We start from the raw sequence: 13280 nt of genomic DNA on the forward strand, positions 1-13280 counted from the left end.
AGCGCAGAGACCAGTGTGGGGCTCGAACTCACAAAACCATGAGATCATGACCTGAGCTGAAACTGAGAGGTGGATACTTAATTGACTGAGCCTCCCAGGCACCCCTCAATATTTACAATTTTAATATAGTAATAAAAACAGAGATTTGCAAATGCTCATCATCACTCATCTAGAAGCAATTACTCCAAAGATAATTTAGCATCAACACTTTTTTTTTTTTTTTTTTTTTTTTTTTTTTTTTTTTTTTGAGAGCCAATATCTGACTTTCTGGGGCCTTTCATGTGTATAAGAATATAAAGGTCATATTCCACATTGGTCAGTATAGGGTGAAAAAGCAAACATGTAAAATAATAGCAAAAAACAAAAAGCAAAAAACAAAAAACACGCTAACTAAAAAAGTACCAACAGGGAATACAATGTACCTTATACCTTCTAGGTTTTCCACACAGGTATTAAATAAATAAAGCTTACATTTTCTGTACCATAATACTGACCTGTAAATACATTGTGCTATTCCATAATATTAGTCATCTCATTCATAAATCTGCAAATCATCTGGTTCAAATGAAATTTTAAAAGGTGAGGTCTTTTTCCTTTTTAGCTGAGATCTTTTGTCAAGAGGCTAATAACAACAACAAGAAACGACAAACCCCAGAAAGATTCTAAGTCATGGCAGAAGAAGTTTTAAGAAAAACTTGTGTTTTATAAGGGTGACTTCTATAGATAGGGGAATGCTTCTGTGCTTTGCACTGAAAAACGCTTTCAGTAATCCTTAAGTCAGCTGGGAACGTGAGAACCAAAATGCACATCATCAAATGTTCACATGGTACCAAATAACTTCATGCAACACGTGTCAGTAAAGACAAAATAGCATTTTGTATAATTTTGTATAATGTTGTATAACGTTGTATAATTTTATCTTCAGAATTTTTCTTTCTCTTTTTTCATAAAAATTTTAATAGTTTTGGCTTAATTATAAATAATTTAATCCAATAAGAATTTTTTTTTAATTTTAGTCAAAGGGTTATTGTGTAGAGAGAGAGAGAGAGACCCTCTCACAGAGGGTCTCAACAGCAATATGTTCAAACAATAGATGCCAAAACTGCAGGATGAGACTCCAGCTATGGAATGGGAAAGGGAAGGCAAATAGACTTGACATTGGAACTTGGGTTGAAGAGGAAATAATAATTTCACTGAACCTACAAGTTGTCTATTAAATTCTAGATTTCATTCCAATTTCAGGGTTGTTTGGAGGCACCTGGAATCTGAGATTGGTTCCTGTCAAAGACAAAAACCAAACAAGGAAGGAGATTACTTTTATTCAGGCTATTACCATAGGAAGAACACCCCAGATGGGAAGCTCAGAGTTTCTCAGCAGGATGGTTTCATCTTAGACTTTCATTGGGAGAAGGAGACAAGTTATAGGTGGGGTGATTTTACAGTAGGGATTGTTTTTATAATCAGGGATTCTCAGCCAGTCAATTAAGTAGGAAATATTTCTCTGTGTATGTGGCTAATTTTTGGACAAAAGGCAATTCAGTTAATCATTTATGAGACAAAGAATGGAAATTTGAAGGGTCTGTGTCTGGTCTTGTTATAAATAAAAAAGAGGTTCATTAGTGAATTTTATCTAAGTCCTAGGGAGAAGGGTGGTTCTTTGTAGTAAGCCAGTTTCCTTGATCACAAAGAATAGGGTTGTTTGTTTGTTGTTTGTCTGTTTTAATCATCCCTGCTTTCTAGGAACACAGGGCTCAAATACAGTTTACCACTGCCATTCTCAAACTGGCCACTAACTAAAACTAAACTGTCTTGCCTTCTGAGAGGCAACCTTATTCCTGTGGTAGTTCATTTATTGATGTATTATCCATTGAGGGATTCACTTTCCTATAAAAGGTAATTTTCAGAGAAAGGTAAAATGATGACTGTCATAAAGATGTAAAAATGGACACATGTTAATAACCATTTTGTTCTACTCATTAATCAATGAGGGAACCAGGCAGATACCATAACCAGTTCAAAGGAGATTCAAACACTATTCATGGTAGTTTTAGATCAGGAATATTGACATGAATATGCTAATCAAGGCAAAATGGGTTTTTTCCAAAAATGGCCAAAGGCAGTTTGAATTTGTCAGTAGGCATTATTTTGCATAACTATTGGTTGCCCACGGTTTACAAGGTGATAAAATAGCTCAAAGACATTCTAGTGTTTCAACTAGATTCATATAATCTATAAGGGTGTCATCGGAAAATGCCTGGTTCTTCACTGAAGTATAATTTTTTTCTGCATTCCCTTTATGATAAGTCCAAACTTTAAGGGTGTCATCGGAAAATGCCTGGTTCTTCACTGAAGTATAATTTTTTTCTGCATTCCCTTTATGATAAGTCCAAACTTTTTAGCGTCTTTTTCTAGGCTCTGGTTCCTCCTACCTCTCACCCTCTCTCATTGCCTTTCCTCTCTGTTATGGGTTGAATTGTGTCCCCTCAAAATTCTTCTGTTAAAGAATGTGACCTTATTTGGAAATAGGGTCACTGCAGAAGTAATTGGTTAAGATGAGATCATACCACGGCAGGGTGGGCCTTAATTGATTATGACTGGTGTCCCTATAAAAAGGGGAAATTTGGACACCTACATGCATATAGAAAGAAGGCCATGTGAAGATGAAGGCAAAGATGCTTCTGTAAACCAAAGAACACAACATGTTGTCAGAAAACCACTAGAAGATAGAAAAGGAACATGAACCAGATTCTCCCTCATAGCCCCCAGAAAAGAGCAACTTGCTGACACCTTGATCTTGGACTTCTAGCCCCCAGAACTATGAGACAATAAATTTGTTATTTTTGTCACCCAGTTTATGGTACTTTGTTACGGCTGCTCCAGCAAACTAGCCTACTCCCTTCCTACTGCGTTCTGTGTTTCTTTCAAGTTGTCCTCCCCTGAGAAAACCCACACTGTTTCCTCTGCCTCCAACACTTTCCTTCCCTCCTTTTCATCTATGCTTCTCCTCTGTCACCAGGCCAGCTCCTACACATCCTTCAGATTTCTGCTTCATCCCTTCTTCCTCTGAAAACAATTCCTTGTCTCACCTGCACCCCCAAAATGTAAAGAACAATTCTGATGTGCTCCCATGGAACATTATATCACTTTTCATACCTATCATAACTAATTACAGTCAATTCTGGTTATTTACAGTAACTGTGTTCTATCAGGTAGCCATGAACACTGAATTAGTGGATACTGAATATCCAATAGTGGATATTGGTCCCAGGGGGAGTGCAGGGTTAGTTCCTGTGCATCTATGGTCACAACATTTTCATCAATCAATACATAATCTTATTTTATGTGTGTTCCTGTTTGAAGACATCTTATTTAATACTTATTATCGATTCATTAACATTGAATTCATGGCCAACAGCACTATAACTCATGCCTGAATAAAGCTTACCTAACACATGTATTTTCCTTGTAAGTTATATCACAACCTTATATTTAGGAACACTAGACTGCACTTCAACATGACACATGAGGGCCATTTTAAACAGTGAAGTCACTGATAAATAGGACAAACATGCAAAACAACATGGCACTAAATAAACTGCAAAGGGACAGTAGTTTACAATATAGAGCTGAAACATGAATGCAGAGCATTGCCTTGTTCTATCTCAACTGGGAATGTATGCATTGGACAACTCAGTTTTTTTGCTGTACTGCACATGTATGTGAATGACCACAAAAGTACTGTAAGTATGAATTTAAATTTCAATGACAGTAGGTAAATTTGTAAATACGAATCCATGAATACTGAGGATGATTTTACTTATTTAGTTTTATGCCTTCCCGATGACACTGTAACTCAGAGAGGGCAGAGGCTATATTATCTATGTCTATGTTCTCTCTAATTGCTATGCCGGGCCCGTAGAAAATATTTAATAGGTATTTGTTGAAAGAATGAATGAATAACAGGTGTAATAATAAATTTTCATGCTATTGTACTGTAGAAAATACAAAGATAAATTAATTTTGGCTCCAGGATACTGACACAAGATAACAATTTGTACATACTTATGCATACCAATTACTAGGAATTTCAAAGATGTCTAGGAGTTTGGAAAAATTGTTTCTGAAGATCAAGGAGGCTAAATGTAATGAAGTTAGTTCTTGAAGTAAGTGGGACAATGAGGAAAGAAGGAAACTCTTTAGGGAGAAAATATAGTATAAGCAAAGATATGTGAGCAAATATAAGTTGTGCAGAAGACTGCAGTTGGGTAGAGACTAAGAGAGACTCCAACTTGAGAAGCTGTAGAAAGCAATATACCAAAAGGAGAATGAAGAATCTGGAAGATAAAGCAGGCCCTGGTAGACTTGATCTTTATCCCATTAGATGTGATGAATCATTAAAGGGTTTGAGCAGGGGAGGAACAAACTGATATATAATGTATCAGGTGGGGAAAAAATGGATAGGATCCTTATCTGGGATTATTGGAAATCCTGTTAGAAAACTTTTGTTCTTCTTAAGAAGTATCAGAGAAGATCCTCCATAGGCTAGAGTTGTTCTTCAAAAAATGCAAAAAGATTTGGGGAAGGAATGGATAAAGGGAGAAGCAGAGAGCAGCCAATGTAGATCATAGCTTCCTAGGAAGCACTAGCCATAAAGTTAATTTGCTGCCTGTTAGCTCACAGAGATCCATCTCCCCTGTGAAGTCTTCTGGCATACTCTCCTCCAGTTCCAACTCTGTAATTATCAATATGACCTCAGCAATTTGCTTTAATCCCTACAGGAATCAATTTCTGTGTTTCTAAATGAAAAGGAGTGGATAGTGCAGATTAGCACTACTCAAGACAGTCTTAACGTCACTCATTATAAATGAAGGCTCTCTGGGGCACTTGGGTGGTTCAGTTGGTTAAGTGTCTGACTTTGGCTCTGGCCATGGTCTCCTGGTTTGTGAGTCTGAGCCTTGCATCAGGCTCTGTGCAAGTGGTGCAGAGCCTGCTTGAAATTCTCTCTTCCCATCTCTGTCTGTCCTTCCCCTACTTGCACTCTTCTCTCAAAACAAAAACAAAACAAAACCTAAACTGATGGGATCTTAGAGTGATAGGGGTTCAGAGCTGATGGCCAAGAAACAATTCTTGAGATGTCTTTGGTGCAAAGAGGTAATTTTATTAAAGCATGGGGACAAGCAGGACCCATGGGCAGAAAGAGCTGCAAGGGAGTTGTGGAGAGTGACTGGTTATATACTGTGAAACTGGGGGAGATAGAGTCAAGAGGAAGTTTCTTAAAGGGATTTCCATATGCTAAAGAATACTCACAGATTACTGGAGGCCCAGCTGTTGTCAAGCTAAGATTATTTTTCCCTTTAGCAAAGCATTATCATTAAGACAGTAGGGAGCTCCTGAAGATTAGGCTATTGATAAGATTGCCTTTTTCTTGTAACTTACTAAGATATTTGTTTAAGTGATGGAGACTCATATCTTGCATGACTGTGATCTCTTATCAGTTAAACATTTGCTTTTCCCTTTTCTTTGTCCTTTGGCAGCCAGGAGTGCCTGAGGAACATTACACATATCCCACCTGGAGTGAGGGTGGGGTTGCTGGGGGGGGGGGGGGTGTTAGCTTGCCTTATGCTCCCTCATCAAAACTAAAAGAAATAAAGACTCTCAGGTCCCATGGCCCACATTCACTGAATCAGAATCCTCATTTTATTTAAAAAAGAAATTTTTTATGTTTATTTCTGAGACAGAGACAGAGCATGAGTGGGGGAGGGGCAGAGAGAGAGGGAGACACAGAATCTGAAGCAGGCTCCAGGCTCCTAGCTGTCAGCACAGAGCCTGACACGGGGCTCAAACTCACAAACCATGATATCATGAACTGAGCCAAAGTCGGACACTCAACCGACTGAGCTACCCAGGTGCCCCCAGAATCCTCATCTTAGTACAAGTCCCTGGAAAATCATATGCACATTAGTCTAGAGAGGCTCTTCATTCTCTTTGGGGAACAAATACAGTCCATTCTCATTATTCACGGATTCCATATTTACGAATTTGCTTGCTCACTAAGATTTTTCTATAACCCAAAAATCAATATTTGCAGCCATTATAGACATGCACAGGGCAGTGAAAAGTCTGAGTCACTCGATGTACACATTCCCAGCTGAGATAAAACAAGGTAATGCTCTGACTTCTTGTTTTCACTTTTCATAATGTAAACAAGTGGTCTTTTTGCAGTCTCTTAGTGCCATGCTGTGGTTTGTTTGTTTTTTGTTTTTTGCAATGGTGATTTCACTGTTTATAATGGCCTCCAAGTGCAGTGCTGAAGTGCCCTCTGGTGTTTCTAACACAAGAATGTAGGGTGCCTCATAGAGAAAATACACGTGATAGGTGAGCTTCATTCATGTATGAGTTATAGTGCTTTGGCCATGAGTTCAATATTAACAAATCAACAGGGTATATGTTAAATAAGGTGTCTTTAAACAGAAACATAAATCACACAAGGTTATATGTTCATTGTTGGATGAAATGTTATGATCAGAGGCCTGCAGGAACATAACCTTTTATTTCCCCTAAGAGCAATATTTCAATATTCACAAATTCAGTGCTCTGTGACATTACAGAACATAACTGCTATGAATAACAAGAATCAGTACACCCCTACTGGGTGAAGATAAAGGTAAAATCTGAATACAGAATAATAGAAAAAGATTTTATTCAAAACTGATGTCTTCAAGCAAACATTGAGAGGCAAATAGAAAATAACAATTTCATAAAACAGCTAAAACTTAGCTCCAATTCTAAATAATCTATGAAGTCGGGAAAACCTCTGTTTCCTCTTAACTGCTGTGAAGAGCCCCAGGATTGAAGAGCACTTTTGTGTTGTTTTGTCTTTGTTGGTTCCCAAACTGGGGAGTTCCCAGGGGGAAATTTGAAACTGCTTCCCTCTCCCCCAAAACAGAAAACCAGGAGAAATGTGAAGAAGGAGGCTGGCCCCTCCAGATTGGGAAGTTGTGGTTTTAAAAGCAGGGGAATTACCAACAGGTTTGTATCAGGTGCCTCAAGACTAGTAGATTCCTGCACTTGCTCGTTAGAATCTTGACAGTTTATACTGAGGCCTTTAGTGGAGCTCAGTCACATGTACTGTCTAGAGAGTCCCAACACCACATCACTCTCTTAAAGCTGCATCCTTTAAAATGGTTCCCACTATGGGAATGGTGGGCAGAATGTACAATACAGGACAGGGGAGGGGTGAGGAGCCTATGACTGCCTGGAGCCAGCTCCTGGGTCAACCAGTGGTCACGTACTCTCTATGACCTCCTCCTACAGTTTTTGAGACAGAAAAAGAAACAGTTTTGTCCCTGCACCTTAGTTAGACTTGGTTTCTCTGATAAGATGGTTGTCCCATTGTTTTGTTTCTCATATTCTCTCCTTTGAGCCTTAAGTCTGTTCCTTTATCAAATCCCCGCTCCAGCCTGACAAGGATCCCTCTCATTCTGGAAAGAGTATTAACTTCTGAAGCTCTTACACTAATGCATGGCTCAAATCCAAGCAGACTCTCAAGTGAACAATTCTTCTTTCCCCCTTTATTTTTTCATTCCAGGGTTTCTTTTAGTATTTACATAAGGGTTTTGTTTTGTTTCTTATTAAAAGATAAATTCCTACAACACAGTGAGGGTCTTTCCTTTTTTTAGAGTCTCTGTTACTCTTTCCCTGTGCATTTACAGCATCTGGGTAGGTGGCAAAGTGACTTAAAATGACTCGAGAGATCACGAGGAATTACTTGTGTCACTAATTATTGTCTATGGACTCAGACCTTGATTGCTCCTCTTCCTTCTGTTGCAGAGAAGCAAGCCTGAGTGTCGGGTCAGCAACCTCTCTGTGATTAAATATTCATGCACAAACACAAATGCACAGAGGCGAGGCAATAAGAAGTGCCAAAAATAACAGCAGCATCTCTGTCCTGTGGAGCTTGTAGAAGCACAAGTAAAGAATGAACACAGACCAGAATTGCAGATCAAACATAATGTGGGCTGAGAATGCACTCATTGCCATGGGCTTCCTAACAACAGTGAGTTCTTTTTTTTTTTTTTTTTTAAATATATGAAATTTATTGTCAAATTGGTTTTCATACAACACCCAGTGCTCATCCCAAAAGTTGCCCTCTTCAATACCCATCACCCATCCTCTCCTCCCTCCCACCCCCCATCAGCCCTCACTTTGTTCTCAGTTTTTAAGAGTCTCTTATGCTTTGGCTGCTTTGGCTCTCTCCCACTCTAACCTCTCTCTCTTTTTTTTTTCTTCCCCTCCCCCATGGGTTTCTGTTAAGTTTCTCAGGATCCACATAAGAGTGAAAACATACGGTATCTGTCTTTCTCTGTAGGCTTATTTCACCTAGCATGACACTCTTCAGTTCCAACCACGTTGCTACAAAGGGCCAGATTTCATTCTTTCTCATTGCCACGTAGTACTCCATTGTGTATATAAACCACAATTTCTTTATCCATTCATCAGTTGATGGACATTTAGGCTCTTTCCATAATTTGACTATTGTAGAGAGTGCTGCTATAAACTTTGGGGTACAAGTGCCCCTATGCATCAGTACTCCTGTATCCCTTGCGTAAATTCCTAGCAGTGCTATTGCTGGGTCATAGGGTATGTCTATTTTTAATTTTTTGAGGAACCTCCACACTGTTTTCCAGAGTGGCTGCACCAGTTTGCATTCCCACCAACAGTGCAAGAGGGTTCCCGTTTCTCCACATCCTCTCCAGCATCTATAGTCTCCTGATTTGTTCATTTTGGCCACTCTGACTGGCGTGAGGTGATATCTGAGTGTGGTTTTGATTTGCATTTCCCTGATGAGGAGCGACGTTGAGCATCTTTTCATGTGCCTGTTGGCCATCCGGATGTCTTCTTTAGAGAAATGTCTATTCATGTTTTCTGCCCATTTCTTCACTGGATTATTTGTTTTTCAGGTGTGGAGTTTGGTGAGCTCTTTATAGATTTTGGATACTAGCCCTTTGTCCGATATGTCATTTGCAAATATCTTTTCCCATTCCGTTGGTTGCCTTTTAGTTTTGTTGATTGTTTCCTTTGTTGTGCAGAAGCTTTTTATCTTGATGAGGTCCCAATAGTTCATTTTTGCTTTTAATTCCCTTGCCTTTGGGGATGTGTCAAGTAAGAAATTGCTACGGCGGAGGTCAGAGAGGTCTTTTCCTGCTTTCTCCTCTAGGGTTTTGATGGTTTCCTGTCTCACATTCAGATCCTTTATCCATTTTGAGTTTATTTTTGTGAATGGTGTGAGAAAGCGGTCTAGTTTCAATCTTCTGCATGTTGCTGTCCAGTTCTCCCAGCATCATTTTTAAAGAGACTGTCTTTTTTCCATTGGATGTTCTTTCCTGCTTTGTCAAAGATTAGTTGGCCATACGTTTGTGGGTCTAGTTCTGGGGTTTCTATTCTATTTCATTGGTCTATGTGTCTGTTTTTGTGCCAATATGATGCTGTCTTGATGATGACAGCTTTGTAGTAGAGGCTAAAGTCTGGGATTGTGATGCCTCCTGCTTTGGTCTTCTTCTTCAAAATTACTTTGGCTATTCGGGGCCTTTTGTGAGTTCTTAGGAAAATCTAAAGTCATTTGTCATCCATAATATCCATAGAAGAAATGAAATAAAGATCTTTGTGGCCTATGATCTTACAGGACAGTTTGTATGATGACATAGGGAACACACAGTGAGGGATGTCAGGGGTGGCATCACATGCAGATGGGGAATACCAATTTCTCCCTGATGAGATTGGAGGGGCCAATAGTCAATATAATGCTTGGCGTAGTTCATGGCACATTTTAAGCATTCAGTAAATATTTATTACATAAATGGGTGACCTGCAAAGATGCTAAGACCAAAATCTCCTCTCTCCATGGAGTTAATCTGTAATAAGTCAAGATGTTTACCTGAGAATACAATCTATAGAGAGGAAGAGGGATCAATGGCAGTGCTAAATAACTAACATCGAGGATGCTAAAGATACTGCCATGAATGATTTGTTTTCTGTTGCAAAAAGTAAGTTCAGGAATTATTTTTCAATATTTCCTTGCTGTTTGGTAAAAATATCATGCCTTTTGAAGCCAGATACACTTAGCTTTACAATGTATTAGTGAATAATTATACACAAATCACTTAATCTATCTTATAGTTACTTTTCTGTAAAAGAGGATAACAGTAACTTATTGTTGAAAAAATTAAATAAAATAATACACATAAAATTGCCTAACATGTTATCTGACATAGAGAACTTTTACCAGTGCTTGTTTCTTCCCTACTTTGCTTAGACACATCTGCCCTGTGTCAGGAACTAAAGTAGGATGCAGTCCTGGATAAGATATACACAACTTTTCCCTTACAGAGCTTGTAATTTAGTGGGGAGATAACCATTAACCAAATTATTATGACAGAAACTCTTGAGAATACTGTGAAAGAAGAGTGTAAAGATGGATAGATTTTTGAGTGGGATGACTTCATCAGTGTTGGGGAGGAGGGTGAGGTCAGAGGAGACTTCTCTCTGAGGGAGTGAGCTTAGGCTTGCAGTGCCAAGATCTAGTGGAAGTTCCTTTGGCAGGGGTGGTGGAGGGAGTGGAGACTCTTCCAGGGTCTAGTATAATTTTGTAAAATCCCAGAGTCAGTGGGGCTTAGATTTTTAAAAAATCTTTTAAAATCTTGACTTAAAAGAATATAACAATCAGATGTTTCTCACACTGTTTTTTAGCTCTTCTCTCCAAGGTTGCATTCTAGAAACCACTCCCATATTGAGTGAGATTTGAAGAGACACAGAGCTCCCACCACAACAATGTTTCTTCACCATGACCTAATCATACTTCCTAGGGGAGAGAGGACTCTGTCCCTCTTTCATAGCTGAGATTCTTGACAGGATGTCATCTAACTACAAGTTTTTTTTTTTTTTTCCCTCAATCGTGACACAGAGAGAGGAACTTCTTCTAGTACATAATAGAAATATTACAAAGTTACACACATGCAAGATATATGTGTATTATTTCCCAGAATGGCTCATGCTTTTGACTTTTTTCCCTTCTGTAGCTGAAAGAAATTACATTCTTAAATAGAACAGCTCAGGCCTTGTGGGTTCCTGCTCAGGATCACTAGCAGACTTTCTCAAGTCCATATTTTCCCCCATTGTAAGTAACTTGATAACAGGCCAAGAGTCTTGGCTTATGAAGTAGGAGTTTTCAAGTTTCCAAACACTATTCTATCATTTAATTAGGTTCCAAAACACCTGGGGTAAATGTAAGGGTTAAATTGTAGTCTAGGGCTAACCTGTAGCCTTAAGAAATAACAGCTTTGTTTTAACACTGTAGATTGACAGATAACAGCCTTGTCCTATCAATCAAGGGAACAAAAGTTCAAGGAAAATCAACTGGATTAGTGTTTGATTGGATTGGGGCAAGGGCTTGTCTGAACTGTTTCCACCCCCATCTGGGAACTATTTCTTTGTTTTGTTCCCAAGTGATGATAAGACAATGTGGTCGGCTATAAAAACTCTGTACCCCGGTTGTTCGAGACAGCACTCCGGTCAAGAGTGTCGGTCCCAATCGGTTGGCCTTGCCTCTCATTGCAATAAACTTTGTTGTGACTGTCACTGGTGCCTGTAGCATTCTGTTTCAGGAGTCGTGTGGATGCAAAAGTAAATGTAAAGGCTTTTTTTTTTTTTTTAACTGGAGAAAAAGGAACCATGAGATCATTTTAATCTCACGGTATCATGATTATTTCTTTCTTGCAGAAGCTTAATAATAGATGGTTGCCTGTTTTAAACTATAAATCCAAATTTTATTATAAGCAAAAGAGAAGAAATTGAGTGACAGGAACTGACAAAAACAAACCCGATTACCACTGCCTGAATACTGGGCAACTTGAAGGAATGAACCATTATTATTAAAATCAGTTATTTGAATAATAAACATGAGATTGAAAAAGATGGCAAAAGAAACACAAAATCCAAACTGCAACTGCTGAGGTGAATTAAGTGCAGGACCAAGTAGCCATGAAGCAGCCTACCATACAAAGATTATGCATAAAAAACATTTCCCTACAGACAGGCAGTAGACAGTGATATACAGAACTGTGGATTCTTGAAATACAAATTGTGTCCCATAATTATAAGTATGTGTTATATTTATGAGTTGTGGAGGATCACATGTAAAAAAATATCACTCTTCTCCTTTCAGAGTGTAATGCCCAAGGCTTCCCTTTCCTATATGACCATGGCCTTGCCAACAGGACTGTGGTACTCAGATCTACTAACCAACATCTTCCTGACTGAAAATTGGTCTGGAAAGGCATTGCCAGTTTTGGTTTCTGTGACTTTTACCATCCTTCTATGACTTACCAAAATCCTCCTCCTTAACTGGCACATTAGCGTTGTTGTTGTTGTTGTTGTTGTTGTTGTTGTTGTTGTTGCTGCTGCTGCTGTAGTAGTGTCTCTACCAATTACTGTCCAATCTTCTAATATTTCCCATAATAAATTTTTAATGTTATTTTTTCTTGATGATTATCTTTAAAAGGTTAATATATGTCTATCCTGGATTCTATGAATGAATATCTTAGAACTAAGTGCTGACACTTCATTTTTATGCCTTTATCTGTGTTGTGTTTGTAGCTGCATTGGGGTCAATTAGTATCACTTTAACTGTCATGAGCTAAGAAGAAATGGACAGAGATAGACTTAAGGCTAAAAAAAACTCTTTTGGGGCCAACTAAAGGCCAAATGCCATTATGGTACTTATACTCCTGAAAATTTCATAGTAATGTGAATAAAAAAGGAGGCAAGAAAAAAATATTGCTATGTGAAATACAGCAATACAGACATGCTGAATTTCAAAGAACCAGTCCTTTAAGAGTAGGCAATGCATGTTGTAGACAATAGAGTTTCAGCAAAAAGACTATATATTATATTAAGGTTGTTAATTTGAAGCTTCTTATATTTAATTTATAAATTTTAAAAATAATTTATAAGAATTATAAATTGCATATATATATGTAGGTTTATGGTGTTTTACTTAGGTTTATACATTAAATAACATTATAATAAAAGTAATTTAAGTGAGTACTGGGATCATAGAATTTATCCTTCATAAATTATAACTATTTTATTCAATTTTGATAAATCTGTTTCACATCAAACTTCACAACCATTGCTGGAATTATCCCATGGGGCACGTGTAAGTATTTGTTTTACTGTTGGACAGCTCTGAGGTTTAGAAAGTTTAATTTTTATTGTTTCCTGAT

This window comes from Panthera onca, chromosome D3 (assembly GCF_046562875.1).
Source record: "Panthera onca isolate mPanOnc1 chromosome D3, mPanOnc1 haplotype 2, whole genome shotgun sequence".
Taxonomy (NCBI): domain Eukaryota; kingdom Metazoa; phylum Chordata; class Mammalia; order Carnivora; family Felidae; genus Panthera; species Panthera onca.